The sequence below is a fragment of the Sorex fumeus genome, unplaced genomic scaffold (assembly GCF_029834395.1).
Source record: "Sorex fumeus unplaced genomic scaffold, SorFum_2.1 ptg000010l, whole genome shotgun sequence".
Lineage (NCBI taxonomy): Eukaryota > Metazoa > Chordata > Mammalia > Eulipotyphla > Soricidae > Sorex > Sorex fumeus.
The window spans coordinates 35,084,854-35,112,295 of record NW_026606067.1 but is presented as its reverse complement, the minus strand read 5'-3'; the positions used below and the strand labels follow the sequence as shown (position 1 = coordinate 35,112,295).

Genomic DNA, 27,442 nt, shown 5'->3' with positions numbered 1-27,442 from the left:
CTTGAGCACAACATAAAATAATCAGTAAATTCCCTTTAAATCCTTAGAGAATTTATAAACAATAATATATATCCAAGAACACTTTGTTTTCTAAGACGAATTATTATTATTGAATCACTTATTGCATCTTTTTCTTTTTCTCCTTTCCCTTTTTATGCAACTTTTTATGGTACGGGGGAATGGCCACACTCAGCCATGCAAAGAGATTTAATCCAGGCTCTGTACTCAGGGATCACTCTTGGAGGGACCATATGTGGTACTGCATGAACCAAGTTGCATGCAAGACAAGTGCCTATAAGTCCTGTAATGATCTCATCACCTAACTTCATGCAACTTTATAAGAAAAATTAAGGAATGTTTTTGTGCTTTTCAATTTCTGCTTGAAACTTTGCGCCACAAATATTCTTTCATTTAAAGAAATCCACTTTGCTTTTTCTGTTGCCTCTTGAATTTTAGTTTGACAAATAATCCAGAGTTCAGAAAGTACCAAAAACCTTTTATTCTGTGAGTTCTCATGTCCTTCCAACAGAAGGACATTTTTGAAACACAGAACAAGAACCATACCTGTGGTCTTTAATGGTACTCCAGACCAGAAGCAATGGTGGATTCTTGAGGATGTTCAACAATAGCTTGGCTCCATTTTTGCTTTGTACTTACGACATAAAACTCTTTTCTGTGTTCAGGAACTGCAGCTTGCATTCACTTTTTTTCCTGACTGAACAGAAAACTTTGTATTTATTCTGCTGCTTTCGCAGGGTGGTATAGTGACTAAAAACTTGGACTACCTGTAAGAAATAGGTTTGAAATTTACCAGCACAAAAACGTTCTAAAACCTGCTCCTTCTTGGATGGTGTCTAGGTAGTGAACAGAAAAATAGCCTTAGCTTGTATCCAGACGTTGCGAGCAAAGGAACTGTCAAAATGATTTGCAGTTTGCTTTTGAAACTGTCTTTGCTCTAGCTAATCTATGGAGCATTGCTTGAACCAGACAGCATTTGTTACCCAGACAATTATAGAAAACTCAACTGTTTCCTCACGTAGAATATGAGTGTGGGTAGGAATGGCACAGACATAGAAGTTGAGGAATCTTTCTGGTTTCTTTAAAACTTATTTTCCATAAACAAAATGAGTAATAGTTTCTCTATCTTTATTAGATGTTTTTGACAGATGTTTCTTTAAAGAATTGCACTCCTTTATTTTCTAAATTTAATTTTCATCCAGTACATCAAACTGCAACTTCAAAATAAAATGCAGGTCACCAGCATAAGAAGTCTTTATGAATTAGAGGATAGGGTTGAAGTGGGTTGGGGACTAGAGATTTAGTCATTTTCAAACACAATGAAATGAATTTTTCCTTTTCAACTTTTGGAATAGTCATAGGATTCCTACTAAATCTCTTAGTCATACTAAATCTCTTCGGTTTGATTCTCAGAGTACTATTCCCCAAACCTATACTAAATTCTAAATGAGAAAATATTTAATGTATTTAAAAGCAGTGAATAATCAGATAGTACGTCCTGCAGAGAGTTTCTCAGTCCTGATATTTCTTGTATCATTTTTCTACTTATTAAATAGAATTAAAGCAATAGAAACTTTATTGTGTTTTCTGCCCTTGAACTCAATCACAAATGATAAATCAATACTACAAACTAGAAATTCCCTATTGTCCTTACTTTTAGTTGTGATGCGATGCATATACAATATATCTGTATTTTCAGCAATTGAAAATTGTCATCTAATGATAGATGTTTGATGAGTAATAATTTCATTATTTTCTACCAAAAAAAGGATATAGAGAATTGTTAATATTAGCACAGTGCAAAACTTCTGAATAAGACTTGAGTCCGACTTAATTTATTCCAGTGTTTTGTACCCAGAAATTGAGTCTATAATTTCAGAGAATCTAAATTTTTATATAGGAATCTGAGTTCCTATGAGGAGGAGTCAGAAAATATTAAAAGATCAAGAATTGAGTTCTCAGGTACTCTGGGTATATCCTGAAGTTCTGTAATTAGATCATCATGAACCTGTCCTCTTGTAGCTTGATGTCTTCTTGAATTGGTGCTCTTGGGGGTCAGAAAAATTAGAGAATGGGCTCTAATAAAGTCAGTTTATCCTTTAAAGACTATTTGGGGAATATACTATATAAAATACCTTTCATAATGGAGAGTCTACATTGGAAAGATAAATATGAATGAACTACTAAGTGTTTTTGCTATGTTCTTCTACAAACACTAGTGATTATTTTATTTCTTGCCAAAACAACATCCTTAAAAAAAAGGTATTTCATGAACTTATTTTTGATTTATATTTTGGTGTGAACTGTGGGTTTAGGAGTAGATTAAAGAAAGAAAGGAAATTGAGGCCAGAGAGTTAGTTTAAAGGTACATGGCCAATCTGGGTTCAATCTCTGGCAACTGATATGGCCTCCTGAGTACTCCATCCCTGAGCACAGAGACAAGAGACTCTGATCACTGCAGTGTCTAATCAAAAACAAACAAGATATTATAAGTTTTGCTCTTTAAAGGCGAGAATAGCTGTATCTGATGAATGAGTTTTCTTGCTGAAAAGGCTGGTGAAGACACACTACCTGAACTTCCTTTCTGATCTCAGTGACACTGCATCTCATATTTACAACTAGTTGTGACACTGTAGAGAATCTCTAAAATAAACCATACTGATTTCTTACATTCTTAAAATTAGATCTATAAGGTAGGGAATGGGACGCCAATAACCAGCTGGTTCCAAACTCAAGAAGAGGAAGTAGAGGCCACATGGCTGAGTTTGCTTCCAGTTGCTTTACCCTGCTAATAATAATTTGCAGGTGGAAGAATAGAGCAGAGTGAGGTGCCTAAAGTCAGAGGTCCTCCTACCTCTTCACACAAACACCTGATCACCAGAGAACAGTCTGAAATCTTGGTTCAATATTCCAAGATATTTCTGTTATTTCACAAAAAAAGAAAGAGTTGCTTCTACTGGTCTAGGAAAGAAATGTTTGGTAATAGGTAAAATGTTTCTTCATACCCTCACTCTATTTAAATTTTCCACAAATGCTTTTTATTATTGTCTTATTTGTAATTCCAGCTGTTGATGATTTTCAGGTTGCGGGGATGTAGAATTGGTTGAGGTCACCAGAGACCTGGTGCTTCCCCAAAACCTCCAGCCCATTCCTGATTTGCTTCTTACAAAACCAAGGTGCTTTACCCACCTCAGGAAGAGAAAAGCTAACCAAACTGGTTTCATACTTCAAAGTTAAATTGTGAATGTTGAAGCACCAAATCTATGCATAGGTGTATAATTACTTGATCACTTGACTTCCCGTTAATTGTTGATTTGCTCGAGCGGGCGCCAGTAATATCTCAATTTGTCCCTGTTGCGTGCTAGTGTAGCCCAATGGCGTCTGTTTGTTCTAGGAACATGAAGAGCCTAAGGTCTATAATATTTAATTCAACTCTAATTCACACTGGTGGGCCACCTGCTTCCTTTAATGTGTTACCTTTGAAGAGGTGACAGTAAAGCAGAACTAACCCTGTTATTATTAAATGTGACATCTACCTAGCATGAATTATCAGAGAAAAATGGGTACAATCTGATTTACAAGATGTTGGTTCTTTCCAAGATCGCATCCTTTTTGCCCTACGCATTCCTGATTTTTATTATCACCTGCATATATAGGTGAACATGTGAATTTTCTACCAGCTATGCATCTGTGCAGTCTTCTTGTTCTTGTGTTGCACTGTAGCACTGTCCCCCTGTTGTTCATCGATTTGCTCCAGTGGGCACCAGTAACGTCTCCATCGTGAGACTTGTTGTTCCTGTTTTTGGCATATTGAATACGCCATGGGGAGCTTGCTAGGCTGTGCCATGCTGACGGAATACTCTAGGTAGCTTGCCGGGCTCTCCAAGGAATCAAACCTGGGTCGGCTGCATGCAAGGCAAACGCCCTACCCGCTATGCCATCGCTCCAGTCTGTTCTTGTGTTAAGAACATTTATCTAGATTTATGTTTTGAGTTTTTGTACATCATTAATTTAGTGCTTACTGTCAGTTCAGTATGAAGATAGAGCTAATTGGTAAGCATAGGAAAGACCAGGGACATTCTCTCTCTCTCTCTCTCTTTCTCTCTCTCTGTCTCTCTCTCTCTTTAAAAATATATGTTAGTGGTGCATATTGGATTCAATGGGCCCCCTGATACTTTAAGAGTGAGTAAAATGAATTAAGAAACAGTGGTATAAGACAAAGGTGAAAATATGCTTTCCTGAAAGCTCCTCTTTAAAATATCATACTGGTAAGTCAGAGGTAGAAATTTTTACTTTCTGAGTTTGGGTGCCAAAGAATGAACCCAGAGCCTCATATATTTGAAGCATGACCTGTACCACTAACGTATATTCCAAGCCCCTCGAATTTTAGTCTTTCTTTTTCTTTTTTTGTAAGAGTTAGATGAGGCTGAATTATGCGTCTGCTTACTATCGTTCTTCCATTGGAATGCAACTGTAAACATAAAAATGATGAAAGGATAAGAATAAGGTTACCAATAACTAACTACATTAGGTCTTTAAAGCAGTTAGAATCCAGATTTTGCATCCTCAGATTACTTAAATTGTCTGACCATGGCAATGGAGGGCTAATGATTTATCATCAAGGAAAATGAGAGTCACTCACAGTTGAACAGAGCTAACGTTCACAGTTGGATTTCTGCCAGAATTTCAACCTCAGTTGAAATATATGAGTCTATAGTTCATATCTTTCTAAATCACCCAATAGTACCCTTGTACTTGACAGTGAAAATAACTGTTTTACTTGTACCTATCAGTGAAATAATGGGTGATATATCTTTCCAGACTGAATTTGTATTTTATGATTTAAAACAGTGCTTAATTATTTCTGTTGCTACATTAGATAACTATTTGCTTTAAGTGTTCTTAAAATAATAAAATACTCTGCAAAGTTACACTTTAATCCAATTTTATAGGCTTCTATATGAGAGGTAATAACCAGAATATTGAAAGCAAGCCTGTCACTTTTACATGCATTTTAAGTCAGATGTATAGCTTCCTTTCATTTATAACTTGTTTCAGACTAAAAGCAAAATTGCCACCTTATTCCTTACTCAATGATTGGTGGGAAAGGGTACCAAATGAAATTATTTTTATATAAAAATATGACAGGATTTGGCAACAAAAATATGGCTTAAAATCTTGTTTGCTTTTAACTAACTAGGCCATTGCATAAGGTCAGTAAATCCCTCACTCATCAGTAAATGGGGTGTTGTTGAAACTACCACTATCTTACCTGTCCATCTTGTAAAGATACCTTAAACTGTGACTCATTCCTTGGACCTCTGATGGCCCAGGTCCAGCCTGCTTTAAAGATCTTAGATTTGTAGCATCTCAGTCTCAGAATACAGCCTTTCAATGATCTAATTTATGCTCCCTCTTCCCTTACTGGGCTCTTCTTTCATTTTGAGTAAGTCTTCTGTCTTACTCTCAGACCCCATGCATCTTTAATAACTTGTCTTTTCAGACTTGAGTCCCATGACTGATTGTTACTTCTTTGGGATTATTTGAATTATAGCACTGTACTCACTCCCTACAGTGCTGGGAAAGGGTCCGTGTGGTGCCAGGGATTGAAGTGTCCATAGTAAGTCAAATGCCTCAACACCTATATGATCTCTCTGGTTTAATTCCTTAATGTAGCCATCTACACGAACATGTACCATCTTCTCCACTCATTATTTTTCCAGGAAAGTCATGTTACATACCCCTTACAATACCTCAGATCAAGCAAACCTTTTGCTTTCTTTCTGCATTGGACTGAAGGGGAAAATAATAATCCCCAGCTCTAATGAGATACTTGGTTCTACTTAGTGATCTATGGCTTTCACTTGTTTTGTTCTTCTGTTTGAATACTTTCTCCAAAGTGCTATCTCTCTTTGCTTCCCCTGTTTTGGGGTTTACTGTTCTCTAAAGGTCATTTTCCTCCTTGCCCTGTCTTTGGGTCTGCTGGGCACATATCTTACAATGCTCTCTTCCTCCACAAGCTGATCTTTGCCCACCACCATTGTTACCTTATACATCCTGATTTGGTGCAAGACATTCCCTTCTTTTCAAGACTCATTCTTCTCCACGAATGTTGGCTCCATTCTCTTGCTTCTGGTGTCTTCCACTTTTCTTCCAAATCGCCTCTTTCCTCTTAAGCACAGAGAAATCTTCAGTGAGAACTCCGTATCAGTTCCCATCTTTCTAGATTGGCACTGACACTGTCCTCCCGTTGTTTATTGTTGTGCTCGAGTGGGCACCAGTAACGTCTCACCACAAATTGTGAGACTTCTTGTTGCTGTTTTTGGCATATTGAATACGGTTATGGTAGCTTGCCAGGCTCTGCCATGCGAGCAAGATACTCTCGGTAGCTTGCCAGGCTCTCTGAGAGGGGCGGAGGAATTGAACCTAGGTCGGCCGCATGCAAGGCAAATGCCCTACCCGCTGTACTGTCACTCCAGCCCTCTTTCTAGATTATGTCAACATTTTTTTCTCATCTCTGCTTAGTCACCTTCCATTCATTCCCTTTCCTCTAGATAACTACCCTTATATTGTCTACATCTGCCTCTTAGTAGCTGCTTCTGCCTACTAACCCCAGAAACCTCATGATTCTAGATTGAATGAGGCTCTTTTATTCCTTATTTTACTTTGTTATTTCATTTTATTTTATCCTGGTCTCCTATAGCATCTGGATCTCATTGTGCCCTTTTGTGGAGGGGAGCATATCTGTCTGTGTTCCGGGCTTACTCATGACTCTGCTCAGAGATCATTCCTGGAAAGACTCGGGGACCATATGCAGTGCCAGAGATTGAACCAGGGTTGGATGCATGCAGGACAAGTGCATTATGCCATGTATTATCACTCCAGCTCCTGTACATTCTTTTGTGAAATTCCCCATTCTGCCTTCTAAAACGTCCTCCTTCTGATTTTCACTGACAGTCTAATTTTCCTATCATCTGGTTACATTTTTCTTAGTGTCCTTTATGATTCTGAGCATTTCCAAAGCAGCTGGCTCAGCCTCCATTCTTCGTGTTTTTTTCAGTACCTCCTGTTTCAGGGAAGATACCCTTGTATACCAAGGTACATACCCAGAAATGTTGCTTTCTTCCTGGAATTGTTCCCTCACAGGTATCTAATTCCCTACACATCCCATTTAGTACCCAGGTAAAGTCCAATGGATTCTACTCATCTATTCCTTGAATACATTCTCTTCTCTTTGCCTTGGAATTTGTTTCATAATATGACTGGTTTAATAGTCTCGAAATCTTGATGGAAGATGGATTATAATCCAAGAAAAAGGCGAGAAGTGGAAGAAAGTGTCAAATGTCCTTTCTAGAACCTAGTCTGATTTTTTGACTCCAAGCTCAAAACCTTTAATGTCATAATGCCATGGGAATCTTTGCTTGATGAGTATCCTATCTACTTCTCCCACCTTATTCCTACTGTTTTTAATTTTTATTTACATAAGTTTTTTTTTTGGTGGGGGTCAGCATTACCAGTGGTGCTCTGGTGGTAATGTAGTCCTGCCTAAATTATTATGTAGGACTATAAACCTCCATAATACCAAAATCTTTAGGATCTATTTTTATTTTATTTATTTACTATTTGGGGGCACACTTGGATGTGTTCAGGTCTTACTCCTGGCTCATTGCTCAGAGACTGTATATGGTGCCAAGGATTAAACTGAGGTCAGCTGTGTGAGCATTACACCCACTTTAATATCTCTATAATATCTCTTTAGCTCCCTAATTTTATTTTATTTTTTGTTTTCCTTATTCATTTTTTTTAGTTTGTTTTTTTGGATGGGGGACATAGTTGGCTTTGCATGCCTTCCTCCTAGCTCTGTGCTCATGAATCATTCTTGGCGAAGCTCAGGGGGTCGTATGTGGTGCCAGTATTAAACCTGGGTCAGCCATGTTGAAAGCAAGCACCTAACCTTTTTGTTTTTTGTTTTTTGTTTTTGCTTTTTGGGTCACACCTGGCGATGCACAGGGATTACTCCTGGCTCTGCACTCAGAAGTCACTCCTGGCAGTGCTCAGGGGATCATATGGGATGCTGGGAATCGAACCTGGGTTGGCCGCGTGCAAGGCAAATGCCCTACCCCCTGTGCTATCCCTCCAGCCCAGCACCTAACCTTTAGTGCTATCTCTTTGGCCCTTTCTAATTTTGATTTTGCAAAATATCATAAAATTATGCCCCTGTCTTCTTAGATAGCAATTACCACTCATTCATCTTATAATTTCACTTTTAAAGAGTATATTCAAAGTGTAAAATTTTGAGTTAAATCTATGTTTTCTCTTGTTTTAACTGAAAAAAAGAGAGAACTCTCATATACTGAATGTCCTCCCCCACACCATAACCTGTTCCATAAAATATTTTTGTTGTTGACGTTTTAATTTTAGATTGGCATTCCAATCATTCAGATTACTCATAGAGTCCTCTTATCTATGACTTTGATTTAGTTTGTGGAATGTATATTAATTATATCTTTATCCAAGTATATTGTTGAGGATTAAAAGTCTAGTTATTTGTTTCCTAGGATTAAATTTTTACATTTCTTGTTCCTTGGAAGGTAAAGATTCCAAAAACTTGTTTTACTATATATTCTATTTCAACTTCCTCTTGCCAATAATTTGCTTTAATATTTTATTTTCTAAGGTATTGTGAAATATGGAAAATATACAAAGAAAATGCTATAAATAATATTTGTCTATAGTTAAATGCAAATTAGAGAACTTATATATAATTCTAAGTAACTTCTTTCCTTCTTTTTTATAACCTAAAGATTTTCAGTTCTCTTATTGAAATGTAGAAAAGCACCTGTGATATATAGAGGATCAGTGAGTTAATTCTCCTGACTTTGAATTAATTTTTCCAGAAGGTGAACTATATGAAATTTTGGCATTCCTATTAATAAAATACAATAATAAAGTTTATTTCAGTTTATTTCCATATGACTTTTGCAATACAGAGGCCAGTAGATTAGATTTCAAGCTGAAAACGTGATATTTTTATTAAGATTCTTACCGAACACTGTGGCAGAAATAGTATGTGACCAGACTGTAGAGTGATTTGGAGATAGAAAATATAAATTGGGATGCAAAATATAAGTCACGTTTTGCCTACATTTATTAAATTCCTTGTGAAAAAATCTCGAATAGATGAATTTATTTGAGAATGTGATCTAAGGATGATTTTGTTGAATAAAAAAGAGCATTTTTGCTAATTATAGCATATCACTAAACATAAAGTAAGACTGTGTCTTGGTCTTAAGACAACTTTTCAAAAATCTCAGTCTGGGCCAGAACCCTAGGACGGCAGGTGGGACACTTGTGTTACATGGAGAAAATCTGGCTTTCCTCTTTGGTTTCACGTAGGGTCTTCCAATCCTCACTATCAGTAATCACTGAGCATAGAGCAGGAGTAAGCCCTGAGCAACACAGGGTGTGGCCCTAAAAATGCAAACAAAGTCCCCAGTCCTTTTCATTAATTCTTAATGCAACAGGACTGGTTTTAAAGGAGGTTGCGAAGAAATTGTGGATATTTTTTTTTTGCTCTTTCTTTAAAACAATTGTTGTTTAATAAGGACAGCTAATATGAAGTGTTTTTTATATAGTATTAGCCCAAGGTGACGTTATTAAATGCCCTAATTTTGAGGAAACCTTTGTTAAAAGGACCAAATAAGAAAATAATTCATAATTTTTTTATAAAATTTCTTTTAGGAAGCTGGGGTGGCTCATACTTGTAACTGACAACATAGATTTTGGGCTGAAAATTATTAGAAGGGAAAGAGAAGGCTGTTTCTTAAAAATCAAGGAATATGTACATCAGAAAGAAATTACACTCCTAAACATATACACCCACTGAGGGATCAGCAAAATACTTAACACAACTGCTAATAGACTTCAAGGAGGACATTGGTAGCAACACAATAGTAGTTGGGGACTTCAGCACCACATTATTATCTCTTGATAGATCAACGAGACTAAAACTTACCAAGGAAGTACGGCCCTGAAGAAAAAAATGGAAGAGAGAGGGCGAGTAGACACATCCAGGGCTTTTCGTCCCCGAAAAGCTGGATACACTTTTTTGTCCCATGCATATGGAACATTTTTCAAGAAGAGCACATGCTGGGCCACAAAACATACCTCAATAAAATCAAGAAGATAAAAATAATATTAACTATATTTTCAGATCACGATGCACTGAAAAAAGAAGCTAATCACACACAAATGAAGAATCAAATCAAACACATGGAAATTAAACAGCACAATGCTGAACAAACAGTTGTTTAGAGAGGAAATCAAAGAAGAAATCTGAAGATCCCTGAAAACTAATGCGAATGAAGACATGAATTATCAGAACTTGTGGGACACAGCTAAAATAGTGTTAAGAGAAAAAAATTATAGCTCTGCAAGGTTTTGTCCGGAAGGTAGGACCCACATAAGTATGTTGACTTCACAGCTTAATAGAAAAGAACCAATAAAAAGAGCCCAAGCCAGGAAGAAGGAAAGAAATAATAAAACTTAGAGTGGAAATTAATGAGCTGGGTTCTCAAAAAACAATCCAAAAGATCAACGAAACCAAAAACTGGTTCTTCATAAAAGTAGACAAGATCGACAAACTACTAGTAAGATTCTCAAAGAGAGAGAACCGTAATAAACTGAATCAGAAATGAAAACGGGGACATCACAACAGAAACCATAGAAATTCAAAAGATCATCAGTGATTACTTTGAGAAACTGTATTTTACAAAACAGGAGAACCTAGAAGAAATGGATAAACTCCTAGATTCCTATAACCTTCCAAGGCTGAACAAAGAAGATTTGAATTACCTGAGTAGACCTATCACTATCAGTGAAATTGAAACGTTAATCAAAAGTCTTCCCAGAAACAAAAGCCCAGGTCCAGATGGATTCACCAGTGAATTCTTCCAAACCTTAAAGAGGACTAATTACCAGTCCTTTTCAAGTTTTTCCAGGAAATTGAAAAAACAGAAACACTCCCAAACATTTTCTATAAGCACATACCACTCTGATACCAAAAGCAGACAGACACCACACACAAAAAAGAAAATTATAGGCAGATACTTCTGATGAACACAGATGCAAAGATCCTTAACAAAATCTTCGCAAATATAATCCAACTTCTCATCAAAAGGATCATACAACATGGCCAAGTGGGATTTATTCCAGGGATACAAGAATGCTTTAACGTTCAAAAGTCCATCAACATAATTCATCATATTAATAAAAGAAAAGATCAAATCCATATGATCATATCAATAGATACAAAGAAGCATTTGACAAAATCTGGTATCTGTTTATGATGAAAACTTTCAACAAAATAGGAATCGAAGGAACTTTCCACAATACAGTCAAAGCCATCTGCCACAAGCCCATAGCAAGCATTATTCTTAGTGGGTAAAAACTAAAAGCCTTCCCTCTAAGATCAGGGATGATATAAGGATGCTAATTCTTGCCACTTCTGTTTAATACAGGACTGGAAGTACTTGCCATGGAAGTTAGGGAAGAAAAAGACGTTAAGGGCATCTAGATAGAAAGAAGAAGTCAAACTCTCACTGTTTGCAGATGACATGATACAATACTTAGAGAAACCTAAAAGTCCCTAGCACGAAACTTCTAGAAATAATAATTTGTATAGTAGAGTGGTAGGTTACAAAATCACCACACAAAAGTCAATGACTTTCCTATATACAAACAATGAAAGATAAGAAACTGATATTAAAAAAAAATCCCATTCACAATTGTGCCTCAGAAAATCAATTACCTTGGAATCAGCTCACCTAAGGAGATAAAGGACCTGTACAAAGAAAACTACAAAACGTTGCCTCCTGAAGAGGACTCAAGGAAATGAAGAGACATCCCCTGCACATGGGTTGGGAGAATTAACATTGTCAAAATGGCAATACTCCCCAAAGTATTATACAGATTCAGTGCAGTCCCTATAAAGATACCCTTGACAATTTTTCAAAGAAATAGACAAAACACTCGTAAAATTCATGAAACAATAAACCCCCATGAATAGCTAAAGCAATTATTAGAAAAAAGAAAATGGGAAGAATCACCTTCCTCAACTTCAAACTGTACTACAAAGTGGTGGTAATTAAAACAGCATGGTATTGGAATAAAAACAGACCTGCACACCAATGGAATAGGGTTGAGCATCCTACACAAACTCTCAAATATATGATGATTTAATCATTGATAAAGGAGCAAGAAATGTAAAGTAAATTGAAATTGAAATGTAAAGGAAATTGAAAAAACAGAAACACTCCCAAACATCCCAAACATTTCCAGAAAGGAAATCTTCGTTATCAAGTGGTATTGGAAAAACTGGACAGCTATATGCAAAAGAATGGACTCAGACCTCTATCTAACACCATGCACAAAAGTCAGATCAAAATGGATTAAATACCTCGACATCAGACTAGAATCCATAAGATACGTGAAAGAAAAGGTAGGCAAAACGCTTCACAACATTGAAGCTAAAGGTATCTTCAAAGATGAAATGCCACTGACCAAGCAAGTGAAAGTGAAGATAAAAAAAGTGATTCTAGGTGTCCGGTCTTCTTCCTCCCCCAGGTCAGTCATTCGAACCTGGGACTTGGCTTTCCCCACGTACGTGCCCCAGACATCCTCTAGGGCCCTGGGATGCTCACCATCCTTGAGCTTCTTCCTGTTTGTTCCCAACACTGTGCCCGATCTTCTTCCTCCCCCAGTCTTCATACCTCCACACCAACATGAAGAAACAATGCAAATCCCCACCACGAGGCAAGGATGATAAAAGAGTCCAGAAGCCTCAATAGGTGCTACTCACCTAAAGGACCTCTCAGAGAAAGAATTGAGATATTAAGTAATGAAGATGTTCGATGAACTCACTAAAACAGTGAGACAGATATACAGTACATTAAAGGAGGACCTGAGAAAATACAGGAAGAAATGAGACCAGAAATTGGAAAGCTATGCACAGAAATGTCACGAATAAAAGATTTGGTAGATGAAATAAAAAGCTCAGTGTGTGCCTTCAACAGTAGTATAGCCACAGCTGAAGACAGAATCAGTGAGCTGGAAGATCAACTGCACCAACCCAACAGGCAACAACAAACAATGGCAAGAGACCTCAAAATAGCTCTAGAGCGAATCAGAGTCCTAAGAGATGATTCCAAGAGGAACAACATTAGAACCATTGGAGTACCAGGTCAGGGAAACAATCCCAGTGAAAAAGCCACAGTTAAACAAATCATTGCTGAAAAGTTCCCAGAGCTGGACATTGCAGCCATTCAGATTCATGGAGCACAAAGGGTGCCAGCTGAAAGAGACCCTAACAAAACACTCCAACACATATCAACCCTTTTGGAAAACAATATGGATGATTCTCAAAAAAATTAGAAATTGAGCTCCCTTTTGTCCCAGCAATACCACTCCTGGGAATATATCCTGGAGAGGCAAAAAAGTACAGTTGAAATGACATCTGCACTTTTATGTTCATCGCAGCACTGTTCACAATAGCCAAAATTTGGAAAAAACTCGAGTGCCTGAGAACAAATGACTGGTTAAAGAAACTTTGGTACATATACACAATGGAATACTGTGCAGCTGTTAGAAAAGATGAAGTAATGAAATTCACATATAAGTGGTTCTACATGGAAAGTATCATGCTAAGTGAAATGAGCCAGATAGAGAGGGACCGACATAGAAAGACTGCACTCATCTGGGGAATATAAAATAACAGAAGGGGAGTCAAACACCCAAGAATAATTGAGATAAGTACCAGGAAGTCTGCTCCAGGGCTTGGAAGCTGGCCTCACATGCTGGGGGAAAAGGCAGCTCAGATAGAGAAGGGAACACCAAGTAAAGGATGTTTGGAGGACTCGCTTGGGATGTGAGATGTGCGCTGAAAGTAGACTATAGGCCGAACACGATGGCCACTCAAAACCTCTATTGCAAACTACAACACCCTAAAGGAAAGAGTGAACAAAAGGGAATGCCCTGCCACAAAGTCAGGGTGGAGTGGGTGGGATGGGGTGTGGGGGTGGGAGGGCTCCTAGGATCATTGGTGGTGGAGAATGGGCACAGGTTGGAGGGATGGGTACTCGATCATTGTATAACTGAAACCCAAGCACAAAAGTTTGTAAGTCTACAACAGTACCTCATGGTGTTCCACTATTAAAAAATAATAAAAAGAATAAAATTTTTAAAAAAAATTTTAAAAATTAAAAAATGGGACTAAACTAAGAAGCTTCTGCACCTAAAAAGCAATTATGACCAACATACAAAGACAGCCTTCAGAATGGGAAACTTTATTCGCCCAAAACCCTTCTGATAAATGATTAACATCAAAGATATACAAGGCACTGGTTGAACTTTACAAGAAAAAAATATCCAGCCCCATAAAAAAATGAGGAGAAGAAATTAACAGAAACTTTCTCAAAAAAAGAGATTTGAATGGCCAAAAGACATATGAAAAAATGATCTTCATCACTAATAATCAGGGAGATGGAAATCAAAATGTTATCATTTTGGTGTGAGATATCTCACAGCACAGAGAACAGAGACTGGTGCTAGTGCAGATGTGGGGAGAAAGGGACTCTCCTTCATTGTTGTTGGGAACACCTACTGGTCCAGCATTTTTGGAAAACAATATCGACATTCCTCAAAAAACTAGAAATTGGGCTCCCATTTGACCCAGCAATACCACTTCTGGGAATATAACCTGGGAGTCCATAAACACACACTAGAAATGCCATCTGCCTTCATATGTTCATTGTAGCACTATTCACAATTGTTAGAATATGGAAACAACCTGAGTGCCCAAGAACAGACAAATGGATAAAGAAGCTATGGCACATCTACATGATGGAATATTACTCAGGTATTAGTAAAAATGTGAAGTCATAAAATTTGCCTACAAATGAGTGGACTTGGAGAGTATCCTGCTGAGTCGAATGAGTTAAAAGGAGAGGAACAGATATAGAATGACTGTATTCAATTGTGGTATAGAAAACATATATATGTATGTATATATAATAGTAGACATATCCATGGACAGTGGGGCTGATCGGTGCTTGTAATTATCCAGTTATGTGTGGGAGGATGGTCAATGGCTGTAATCGACCACAAGTGTGTGGAGAGTGGAGATTAGGAACTGCCTCTGACTGCCTCAGAGGTCAGGCTAGTGGAGAGGTGAGATGGGAGGAAAACTGGGCATACTGGTGCTCAGAAATGTATATTTGTGGAGGGATGGGTGTTGGAACACTCTAACTAAAACCTAATTATGAACATCATTGTAAAGATCTATCTCACAGTGATTCAATAATAGAATTGTTGAAAATAAATAAAAATTAAATTTCTTTTATGAATAAAATATATATAAAATATATAAAAATTAAAGTAGAGCAAGTCATCTCCTCAGCTGTGGTAGTGAGTTGGGGGCCAGTTCCAGTGATATTGTGCTTTGTTATTTAATGCTGCTCCTGCTGGTGGTACAGAGACTACTGGAACTGCATTCAGTGATGCTAAAGGTGGAGGACATGCAATCCTGGGTATAGAACTGGGTCTTCTAAATGCAGGCATACGGTCCACCCTTTGAGCTATCTCCTGGACCTTAATAATTTTAATACTTAGTATTTTCATGATTATGACCCCTCAAAAATGGACATAGTGCTTTATGTAGAATAAATTCTCAATAAGTTAACTATGAATCTAAATTTTAACAAGCAAGACTGCCATCTTATTCAATTCCAAGAAAAAACATTCAGATAGAAAAGAATGGGAAGTTTTTGAAGTTTAGTAACAAGGTGGCAGAAGGTTAGAGTAAGAAAGGTCTTATTTTCTTTAGCTCCATTTGTGGGGCTGTTTGTTAGGCTATGTTAAGGTATTATTTCTGGAAGTGCCTGGGGGAATCATATATATTACTAAGCTAAACATGTATTGGCCTCCTGCAAGGCGAATGCTTCACCTCTGTACTGTCTCTCTGGCCCGTACTTTTTCCTTTACTTTTCGTTTGTTTTGTTTAGGGGTTATACCCCACAGTGCTTAGAGCTTATTCCTGGCTCTGTGCTTGGGTATGATTCTTAAAAATGCTTGGGGTCTACAAGGGTTCCAGTGATTAAGCCCATATCATTCACATCATTCTTAATTATTTTACCTGTTTCATGTAAGATTGATAGATTTTTTAAAATAAAACAATTTTTTTTGCAAAAACTTGACTACATTCCATTATGCATTGAAATCCATTTTATTTTTAAAAAATGTTGCCATTTTATAAAGTTTTTTACTGTCATTCAGTGGAATATCTCAGTGATTGTACTTATAATATGTTGAGAACCCCTGAACAGAATTTTTCAAAATGAGACAGTTTTATGAGAAGTTTCCATGAGTAACACAAATGAAATATTGACTCAAGAAGATGAGTCATAGAACTCTTTGCTCTTGCTGCCGTTTTTGTCCTGAAAGTGGAAGGTAGTCTACTTCCCTTTATAGAATACATGTAGAGTTGAAGAGCTTTACCTAGAGTCTTAAAAAATTTATCAACTGATCAAATTCTGAATAGAAATCGTATATATTCTCTCCTTAAAGTCCACTGAATTTACTATCATTCCAGAGTATTTATAGCTGCTGAATTTGTTTCCTAAAATGAGGTCTCAAAAATATTTTTAATTTGTATTAAAATGGGGCTGGAGCGATAGCACAGCGGGTAGGGCATTCGCCTTACAAGCGGCCAACATGGCCGACCCGAGTTCGATTCCTCCGCCCCTCTCGGAGAGCCCGGCAAGCTACCGAGAGTATTCGATATGCCAGACACAGTAACAACAAAGTCTCCAATGGAGACGTTACTGGGCCCACTCGAGCAAATCAACGATCAACGGGAGGACCTTTACCTTTACCCTTACCTTTGTATTAAAATACAAATTGAATATGAGTTTAAGTAGAATAATCCAGACTTTTTTAGCATATGGTTAACTACATATTTTCAAAAATCCTATAAACATGGACTGTACATTAATGATCAATAAATTAATATGTTATTACTATTATTAAATCATTATAGCTTTGCTGGAGAAATAGTACAGCGGGTAAGGTACTTGTCTTGCACATAGCCAGCCTGGGTTCCATCCCTGGGATTCCACAGGGTCTGCTGAGCATCACCAGGAATAATTCCTGAGTGCAGAGTCAGGAGAATCCCTGAGCACTGCCATGTGTAGCCTCCAAACCAAAACAAAACAAAAGCTATGCAAGTTTTAATGGGGTAGGAATGATAGTACATCAGATATGGTTGGCATTTGCGTTGCACACAGCCTACCTAGCTAGGTTCGATCCCAGTATCTTTTATGGCCCCCTGAGTCCCGCCAGGAATGATTCCTGAGTGCAGAGCTAGCAGTAAGCCCTGAGCACCACCAGGTGTGGCCCCAAAATAAATGAATACATGAAAATAACAAATCATTATACCTTGATATCTATTATTCTAAGATATCTTGAAAATTTTTCTAGCGTGCAGTTCGTGAGACAGTATGGAGTGCATTTGCATAAAAAAATTCTCAGTCAAGTTGTTTACTTAAATGAGCACTGTTTTCACTAGTTTTTTTTACCCCTTTTCTAAAATTGACTACATTGATGACATAAAACATCAATATTGCAAATACAGGATAGCTAGACTAAGTACTTAAGAAATATATGATTTTATATGAAGTAGGATCTAAGGCCCAGGGTGATATAAATTAGGTCCTTGCAACTATGTTTAAATTCGACTTTCTGCTTGGGTGTTTGGCCTCGTGCCTGTATGGAAATGAGGAAGAGTAGGAAGAAAAGGCAGCCCTTTATTCTTTGTTCCCTGGAACGTCAAGTGAGTGAAGTCTGAAATGTTTAGGTAGAGTTGTTAGATTCATCTTTCCGCAGTTATGCAAAGGAAAGGTTGCCAAATGTTTTCTGGTTCAGGAAGCACATCCCTATTCTTAATTGCTAGGTGTAAAGTTCATATGCTGGCTACTGTTAGCGAAGAAATGATTTAGATCTATATTCACCATATAGACTTGATAGATTTTCAGTTCTCTCATATAACTTCTTTTTAAATTTTTGAATATTTTTATTTTTAAATTTAATCATCATGAGATACACAGTTACGGAGTTGTTCTTCAAAGTTGTTCATGATTGGGTTTCAGTCATGTAATGTTCCAGTACCTGCCCCTTCATGAGCGTATGTTTATCTCCCATCAACAAAGTCCTGTTGCCCTCCCACCCACCGTGCCCACGACTGCCTGCCTCTATAGGCACTTTCTCTCTCTCTCTCTTTCTCTCTCTCTTTCCTTTTTTGAAATAATCACCATGAAATACAGTTACAGACTTACAAACTTTCGTGATTACGTTTCAGTCATACAATGATCAAATACCCATCCCTCCACCAGTGCCCATTTGCCACCATCAATATTCCCAGTATCCCTTCGCCACCCCTTCCAACCTCCTGTCTCTGTGGTAGGCACATTCCTTCTTAATCCATGTTTTTAATATTAAAAATTAGTTATCTATAGTCATACAAGTAAGTTGCCTCTTAAGAGTCTTCTTAAAAATGTGCTTTGATTGTCAGATGTTTTGATTGTATATTTGTCTTTACCCTTTAAATTTCAGGGAAGAATTTTAAATAGAATTTTAGAAAGAAGAAAGTAGTAAATCCCTTCAGATTGTTAAAAACAAATTGAAACTAAAGTATGAGCTGTGAAAGAAATGTTTAACTTATTTTCCTATTTTATGATGATACTTGTTCTATCAGATTTGTTGGCCTTCAAGCTAAATGTGATCTGAACTTTGCAAAGTGAACAAAAAAGATGAACTGTAGAAAATGTTTCCACTGTGAAGTTGTGGATTCCTATCATGCATATTTACTGAGTGCCCACTTTACAGCACTGGCCTGATGAAGAATCGTAACAAGCAAGACACAAGTGCCTGCCCACTCCATACTTCAATTCAACAGTGATAGATGTCCAGTATTCCCAATAATAAGATATGGGGTTGCTAATAACAAGGAGAGTTAGTGTTAGAGTAGGATTGATATTTAGCTGATATGGCCAGGGTATGATCCCAGAGAAGGTAATCTGTGAGTGAGACAATGAATGTTGGGGGTGGCAGGGTGCAGCACACAGCAGAAAAATGAAAAGTCTCTACACAGACGTGCTGGAGGAAAGGAAGAAAGACCCGCATTATGCCATGGATGTGATAAGCTAGGGAGTAAGGTCAGAAATGCAAGCTCAGAGCAACACTAAAGACACTACCAGGGCCTGGAGCGATAACACAGCAGGTAGGGCGTTAGCCTTGCACACAGCCGACCCAGGTTCGATTCTCAGCATCCCGGAGGGTCCCCTTAGTAATTCCTGAGTGCATGAGCCAGGAGGAATCCCTGTGCATCTCTAGGTGTGACCCAAAAATCAAAGAAAGAAAAAAGACACGGCCATACCCAAGCACAATATCAAGTGTTGGTTACCCAAGCACAATACCATGTTCATATAAATCATAAAATGTATCTAAACTGTCTATAATTTTTGTATATAAATATAAATCCAATCCTTACAATAATCGAGTGAGTAAATTATCTGATACCTGTTTTACAGAAAATGAAACCCCAACCCCAAACTAATCACCCAGTGCAAATAACTGAGTACAGGCCTCTCCCATCGCCCCACAAAGTGTATCCTCTTTCCTCTCAGACTTCCCTGTGGGGTCCTCATAAAGCTCTAGCTTAGATTGATAGTTCTAATCTAGACTAGAGGAGATCAATATTTGAGAAGAGAAATTTGTCAGAAAAGGCATCACTAGACCTTCTAATATTCCAGTTTCATGATTCATTTCACTGGGATCCATCCGTGGGACTGCATTGGAGGAGAATAATTCCACTGGAGACAGGGAAGTCTCATCCTCCTTGAGAGAAAGCTTCCTGACAGGTCACCCTTGGTTTGCAGCTAAATTTAGCTTCAAATCAATGTTTTATCAACCAGCTAACCACCTGTCCATTCTGGCCTGCCCAGAACTGAGCGTTTATTATTTTACTTCAGAGAGTCATTTTTTCTCCGTGTGTCATCAGAATTTGCCCATCTCCCCATCCTTCCAGGACTTCAGGTAAAAGTGTTCTCAGCATTCCTGCTCCAGAGAAAGGGGGTAGGTCTCGGAGAGTGGCACGGACGCTTACTCTCAGTGTCTAGCTTCGTGGACTAGCAATACTTGCTGACAAATATCTGCAGTCCGAGCTGGCCCCCACTCTGGAAGATCATGAATATGTAAGAATCTCCTGCATTTACAAAATTGGTTTTCCAGTTTTCAATGTCCTTTTTGTCCTCTCGCCCTCCTACCAAAACAATGATTTGCTTGGAAAGCACAATCGCTAATGTAACGTGTGCTGACAGAGAGGCTTGCGGGGTGGAAGGTGGATCTTCTCAGCCTCACAGAGATATGGATCCTCTACTGTCACAAGAGGCCCTGTTACTCGGCCATGATCATTCTCCTCATCTGTGTGGAGCATCTACCCTAGAATGCTGCTGTTTGGTTACTGTAGAGATAGCTAGGTTCTTCCACTGTTAAGTACTTAAAGGGTGGTCATCACTGGCATGGATAGAAAATATTATATCTCATGTTAATCCTTCTAAACCACTTGGATTTTGATTTCCTTATTTTTTTCTTACAAGCATAAACGTAGCAATAGCAAGATTCTGCATTCCTTTATTTGAAGAACTCAACATTAGATAAAGGCAGATATTTTCTTCTACTCTTAGAAGGCTTTATGCTTTCACACTAAAGATTCCTCATGATCCATATTTTAATTTTAAAATATGAATGACTCCAGGTGCCAGTTAGAAACAGCAACTGAACCTCTGAGAAGAGAAAAAGAATGTACTTGGGCTTGCACTCAACCACACTCTGGACAGTTAAGAAGACATGTCTGAGAAATGAAAGTAGGTTTGTCTTTCCAAAATTAACATGTGTGCGTCTGAGTTCAAACAGCAAAATGAAATTTGGTATAGCCCAATTCTACTTTGCTTTGTTTTTCAGCTTGATGATACTTAGTGGGGAGTTGTGAGAAACTCGGAATTTGTGTCTTGTACAAACAGAAGCCACAAGGATAGTAGTCTCATAAGTGATGGTATCCCATAAATGTTGACCAAACAAGAATTATACATGGCCTATATGTAAATGGGAGAGTGAGAGAGTAGAACTGGTTTACAGAACTAAACTTATCAAGAGCATGGGGGTGGGGTGTCAGGAGTTGTGAGGGGACCTGAGACCATGGGGGAAGAAAGCAGGCACTCTGGTGAAATGTGTGGTGTTGGAATGTTGTAGACATGAAACACTGTCATTAACGATATTATAAATCACAGTGCCTTAAACAAAAATATTGAATTAGGGACTGAAGCAGTATAATGAATTAGGGCTCTTGCCTTGTACCCGGCCCTCCCAGGTCCTAGCTCCAGTACACGTATGTTCCTTCCAAGGCCCACCAGGAGTGACTCTCAAAACAAAAAAAAACAAAACTCTCAGAACAAAAAAATAAATAATTAAAAAAGAAAGAAAGTAGCCTCTTAGACCGTGGGTATCTTCTAAAAGGCTTTGGTTATCAGTATTGAAAAATATGCCCTTCCCTAAAGGTGCTACCAAGCAAATAAAAAGTAGTACCGCTTCCATTTTGCCTTCCAGTGCACCCATGGAGATACCTGAGGTCAAGACATTATCTTTTGATCTTCAATCTTGTCCCTGGGGAATAGAACATTTAATAGCACCTTTTTCAACTTTCACCGAGCACCTGCTAAATGTCAAGCCCTTTAAAAGTAGGTTTTCTCATCTTGGTTCTAGAGGCATTTGGGCCCAGTTACTCTTCAGGTGTAGGAAATCAAAGGCCTGTGCATTGTAGAAGGCACCTCTGACTTCAGCCCATTCAATATCAGTAACAACATTCTTGACAACCAAGAAATGTCTCCTACTATCTTTCCAACACTTCCTAGGGACAGAGTCCAAATGACTCCTTAAAGATTTTGAGGTAGAGAGTTTGTATTTTATTGGGGAAAATGCATAAGTAATTGTTTCAAATTCCATCTCCTTCATATATCCATCTGGAACTCTGTCGTCTATATCTACCGCTCTATCGTCTACATACATACGCACATTCCTATAGTGTTCATGCATTCATGCAGAGGAGGCAGTTGGTAAGGAGTCTCACTGTAGTCTCTCCCCCCATGGAATCATTATGACTTCAGTAAATTGCTCACCAAATTTAATCTGTCACCTATGTTCCTGCTCAGATATAGCTAAAGCCTATTGAAATGGATTTTTGTGTTGGCAACAGAGTAGGGATTCAGCAGGAGCATGGAAGCTTCCCTTTCATCACCTGTCTTCCCCCACCCAACCTCCCATATTACTTTAGATTTGGTGGGCCCTAATTATGTTACAGTGCTTCTCCTGCTGACATTTTTTTGGTTTGAATTAAAGCTTGTGGAGGTCTGAGGACCAATGGGAATGGGTTGATTCATCATCAGTGCTGACAAAGAGTCCAAGGGGTTCTTATTTCTGTTTCTGCAGCCTAAAGAATTATAGCTGGTAGCATGGCGGTCCTTTCCTTCTGCTTTTTTTTTTTTTTTTGGTGACACCTTGAGATCCTCTCTCTTCCTGAACAGCTGCAAGGCTTGAGACCAGCTCATATTCCCACCACAGATGTTCTGTTATTAAATGACCCAGACACCTCTGTGAGTTGACCAGCTTCCTGTTGAAGCCATACATTTTGTGAAATGAAATGCAAGACTGTCCTTTCTTCTTATTATTTATCTCTGTCCCCCTTGCCTCTGATACCTCCTGGTGCTAAGCCAACCCCGCCCAGTCCCCACCACGAGGTATAAATCTCCAGCTAGAGAAGCCAGAGTTGGGCTGTAATTGTGCAGACCCTGGAGAGTAGCCAGCATATATCTTCCTCATCCACAGCTGGAAGGTGGGATGGAGTGAGCCAAGGGTCAGCCAGAGGTCCTCAGGGGAAAGACAGAGATGTCTCATAAAGTAGTCCTTACAGAAGGAGTTATTGATTCCAAATCTGAAAAAAATGAGCTGCTCTCCTCCAAGAACTGCTGGATCTGCCCTTCCCCAGAGTTTGTCTTCTTCCAGATAAGAGGGGGTAAAATGGAGGCAGTTGAGCAGGCTGATGCCTGGGCCTTGCTATTCTCTTGCCATGTCTTTCTTTCCCTGTCCCTTTGCTCAGGTAAACCTGGATTGTGAATGCAGGAATCCCAGGTTACTTCCGGTGTCCAGAGCTCAGGCCAGCAACCCAGTTAGCTGCCTTGGAAAAAAAAAGCAAGAGCAAATCTTTCATGAACAAAAAACTCATATCAGACCACAGAGCTCTCAAAAATACAGGGGCTACCTCAGCAGTGCTGGGGGTCTATTCATAGGGATACTCAAGCCAGTCAATGATGCTGGTCCAGGGGTGAGGAGGTGAGTATGTGGTATAAGACATCAAACTCAGGACTACATACAAAACATGCACCTCATTCTCTGAGCTTTCTCCAACACCCCCAGATATGTAACTTTTCCCTACAAACTGACTACAGTTAGTTGTTCTTAAATCTCTCTTTACAAAGAGAAAAAAAATTTCTGCCACTCTTAACATAACACTTCCTTAATTTTATCTATCTTTCCCCAAGTTAAGCCCCTGATGTCACCTGGCATATTTCCACTCACTGTGATTTGAGGCTGCTTACAAGATTCATTACATCTAGAAGTTTCATGTTTCCTGGTGTAATTTAGCACCTGCTCTTTACAAGATGCTGTTCTAGGCAATGTGAAGGGTTTAAACAGACCTAAGGCTGAGTTTCAATCTCTGAGGAGCTTTTGGTTCTAGAGTGTAGAAGCTATGTGCTTGAGCCTACTGCAATCAAAGTGTTAAGGATAAATGGAACTCGAAGGGGAGAGAAGTGGGCTCCAGAACTTTCCTGCTGGTTCTCGTGAACAACTGAGTATTGCACTGTGATCTTTAATCTTCTACTGACAGCATCAACTGCAGTTTATCTGTGCTCCTTCATAGAATCACTGCCCTATCAACATACTGACCTAGCATACAATCCATGAACCCGAAAACACTTGTGCCCAGGCATTCAGATTTCATAGTAAAAAAAAAAAATCACATCCAGTCACTCTCAGTGTAAAACAACGGATGGGAACCAACAGAAGTTGGTTTACATTTCTAAAATTTAAGGATATTTCAAACAAATATTAATACATCCCCATTCTTCTGTTTAGGGGCGTGAAACATCAGGCAGTACTCAGAGCTTGTTTTTAGCTCAGAGGTCAGGGAACACTCCTGGTGGGTTGGGAAATTATAGGAGGTGCCTGGGATTGAACCTGTGAGGCTACTTGCCAGGTAAATGCCCACCCACTGTACTATCTCTCCAATCCTCCACCACATTTTTAAAGAAGTGTTATACTTCTTAAAAAATTTTATTTATTTATTTGTTTATTTATTTTTAATAGTGAAACACCATGAGGTACAGTTGTAGACTTACAAGTTTTTGTGCTTGGGTTTCAATTATACAATGATCAAATACCCATCCCTCCACCAGTGCCCATTTCCCACCACCACGGATCCCAGTATCCCTCCCACCCCCCATCCCTCCCCATCCCACCCTTCCTCTATGGCAGGGCATTGCCTTTTGTTCTCTCTCTCTTATTGGGTGTTGTGGTTTGCAAAAGAGGCATTGAGTGGCAATCATGTTTGGCCTATAGTCTACTTTCAGCATGCTTCTCCCATCCTGGGAGGATCCTCCCAACATCTTTTATTTGGTGCTCCCAACTCTGTCTGAGCTCCCTTTTCCCCTAGCATGTGTGGCTGGCATCCAAGTCATGGAGCAAAATTTCTGGTACTAATCTCGGCCACTCTTGGGTGTTAGTCTCCTATTTTGTTACTTTATGTTCCCCAGATGAATGTAATCTTTCTGTGTCTATCCCGCTCTTTCTGACTCATTTCGCTTAACATAATACTTTCCATGTAGTACCACTTGTATATGAATTTCATGACTTCATCTTTTCAAAAATATGAAACGCTTCACGAATTTGCATGTCTTCCTTGCGCAGGGGCCATGCTAATCTTCTCTGTATCATTCCTATTTTAGTATTTGTGCTGCCGAAGTGAGTACAAGAAGTGTTATACTTTCGACTTTCTGAAAATTTACTATTTGTGGTCATTTTCCTCCATTTTATGGAAGTTGGTACATAGTTCATCCTGTTCTGAGCCAGGAACCAGCTGTAGCTCCAGGTGTGACCCCATCTCAGAGGCAGAGCTGGCTTTGTCTTGGGGGAACTTGGTTGCATGTGTGTATTCCCTCTCCTTCTCCCGAACCCCTACCTCTAGCAGGTTTAGTTTACTTGGAAAATAATGTACGAAAGCCACAAATGATTGTGGTGATTCTGTGGTATGAATTAGATGGGAGCCAGTTAGATCTTGGATTTTCTGCTCATTTTTAGAGTGGAGAGAGGAGGTTACTCGGAAATATGTTCTTTCTTGGCTTAGGGCCATGGCCAAGAGACTGGTTCTGCTACTTTTTTGAGCTCTCAGCACCCCACCCACAGCCTGTCTGCCTTGTCACTGCTGTCTCGTCAGCTGTGCATGCCTTTCCCGGGTACAGGCATCAGGCTCCCTGCCAGAGACTGCATACATTAACTATTGTCTGCTCCAAATTGCAACTACTTGATTTTTTCCCCTTTAATCATCCATTTTGATTTATAAACGGAGCCAAACTGGCAGTTACAAAGATTGAAGAACTGTTTCTAACAAAGAAAAATGAAGCACGTCCGTCTTTCCTTCCTTATCCCCGTGTCTGTGTGTCAAGCCTTTGCACCGCCCTGTTGGTGTGATCCTGAAGCATCTTGAAAACATTCCATTTCCTACCTCTCAGATGTGCCAAGCAGAAGAATTCACAGGGAATGTTGTTAAGAAGGAGAACATTTGCTTGGAAACTGTCCTGCTTGTGTACCCCACCCCCTTCATCTTTGCCACCAGTCTGGGAACAGCAATGGCTGGTTCACCTGAGGATTTTGTAAGTTCTGGCTGGCACATGTGGGCTGAAGCAAATGGCAGATCCATTTAACCTGGGAAAACCTTTGATGTAGAGTCTGTGCCAGGCATAATCTATAGAACATTTGTGTTTCTTGATCACAACGATCTTTGGAGTGTATAAAATTGTCTAGTCAACCACTTTGCCTCACGATGTGTTGTGTCAAAGAAAAGGAGCACTTCCAACAATAATCAGACAGGTTTCTTGACTATGCTTTCATCTGAACTGTGAGTGGGAAATCAGTGCTCCCCTTTCTTCTCACCGTTATATGAGGGGAAGCTCAAACGATTTTCTAGGTTCTCTGTGTTCTTCTGGAGAGGGTAAATAGATTGTCCTCGATTGAAGTCAAAGAACTTCATCTAGTAGATTTATCTCCCAACTTCTTATTAATGGTTAAATTGCTTATAATCTTGGCATGCAGCCCCAATCCATCTGCTCCTATAGTCTTTGTAACTGGATAGAAATGTGCAGGTTGGGGAAAAATTGATATGGACATATGGATGCTGTTGGCCAAGAACCTGAAATACAGCCTCAAATCTTACTACTTCATTCAGTCCATTATTTGGCAAATTCTTCTTGAGTCCTTACTGTGCCAAACACTGTGGGAAGCTTGGGGTAAATAGACATTTGATGCATTCCAAAATCCTGTTGATTTGACCTCCTGACTATCTCCCGTCTCTACCCACTTCTCAGTTTTTCTAGTAACTCACCCTAGACCAGTTGCCTTCATCTCTCTACTGAATATGTAAGGAGAATTATAAAGGGTATATTCCCATGCTCTTTTCTATTTTTCTATATTGAGGCCTTGCCCCTCGAGTGATCTTCTAAAATGAAAACTTGAAGTGCTACACCCTTGATTTAAGCCCTTCAGTTTCTTCACATTGGCCTTTGGGAAACGACAGAACTCAAACTGGCCCAGCGTGAGCTTGACAGACATGTGCTCTCTAGCAATCCTAGCCTGGTTTTGGTTACTTAACGACTCTAAAAGCCATGGCACAGAACCTTTAGAGATGCTATTGTCTTTATTTAGAGCAGTGTTTCTTTACCTGAAACCTTAAGACTCGCGGTGGTCCCTCAGAATATCCTCGAAGGGGCCAGAGGTGAAAATCACATAAACGAGAGGCCAAAGGTTGAGTCTAGAAGGCTAACCAGTAGAATGGAAAGGGGAAGTAGAAGAAAAAAAGGTTTGAGAAGGGGGTCAAGTTAGGAGAAAGTTTAAGAAGCACTAATATGGAGTATTTGTCTCGATATCTGACCTAGTTTTTTTTGTCTATCTGTTAGGGAAAGAGTTTTTCTGAATACTGTCATACCAGATT

The 27,442-nt window shown here is 38.9% G+C and overlaps 1 protein-coding gene and 1 non-coding gene across 5 annotated transcripts in view; one reads left to right on the top strand and one right to left on the bottom strand.

Moving 5' to 3' along the window:
* The window catches only part of TNIK (TRAF2 and NCK interacting kinase), a 478,684-nt gene that overhangs the window by 230,171 nt on the left and 221,071 nt on the right, over positions 1–27,442 (top strand). The window lies entirely within an intron of this gene.
* On the bottom strand, positions 25,102–25,208 carry LOC130020226 (U6 spliceosomal RNA). Its single transcript, XR_008791981.1, has one exon. It is a non-coding gene; the product is annotated as a U6 spliceosomal RNA (small nuclear RNA).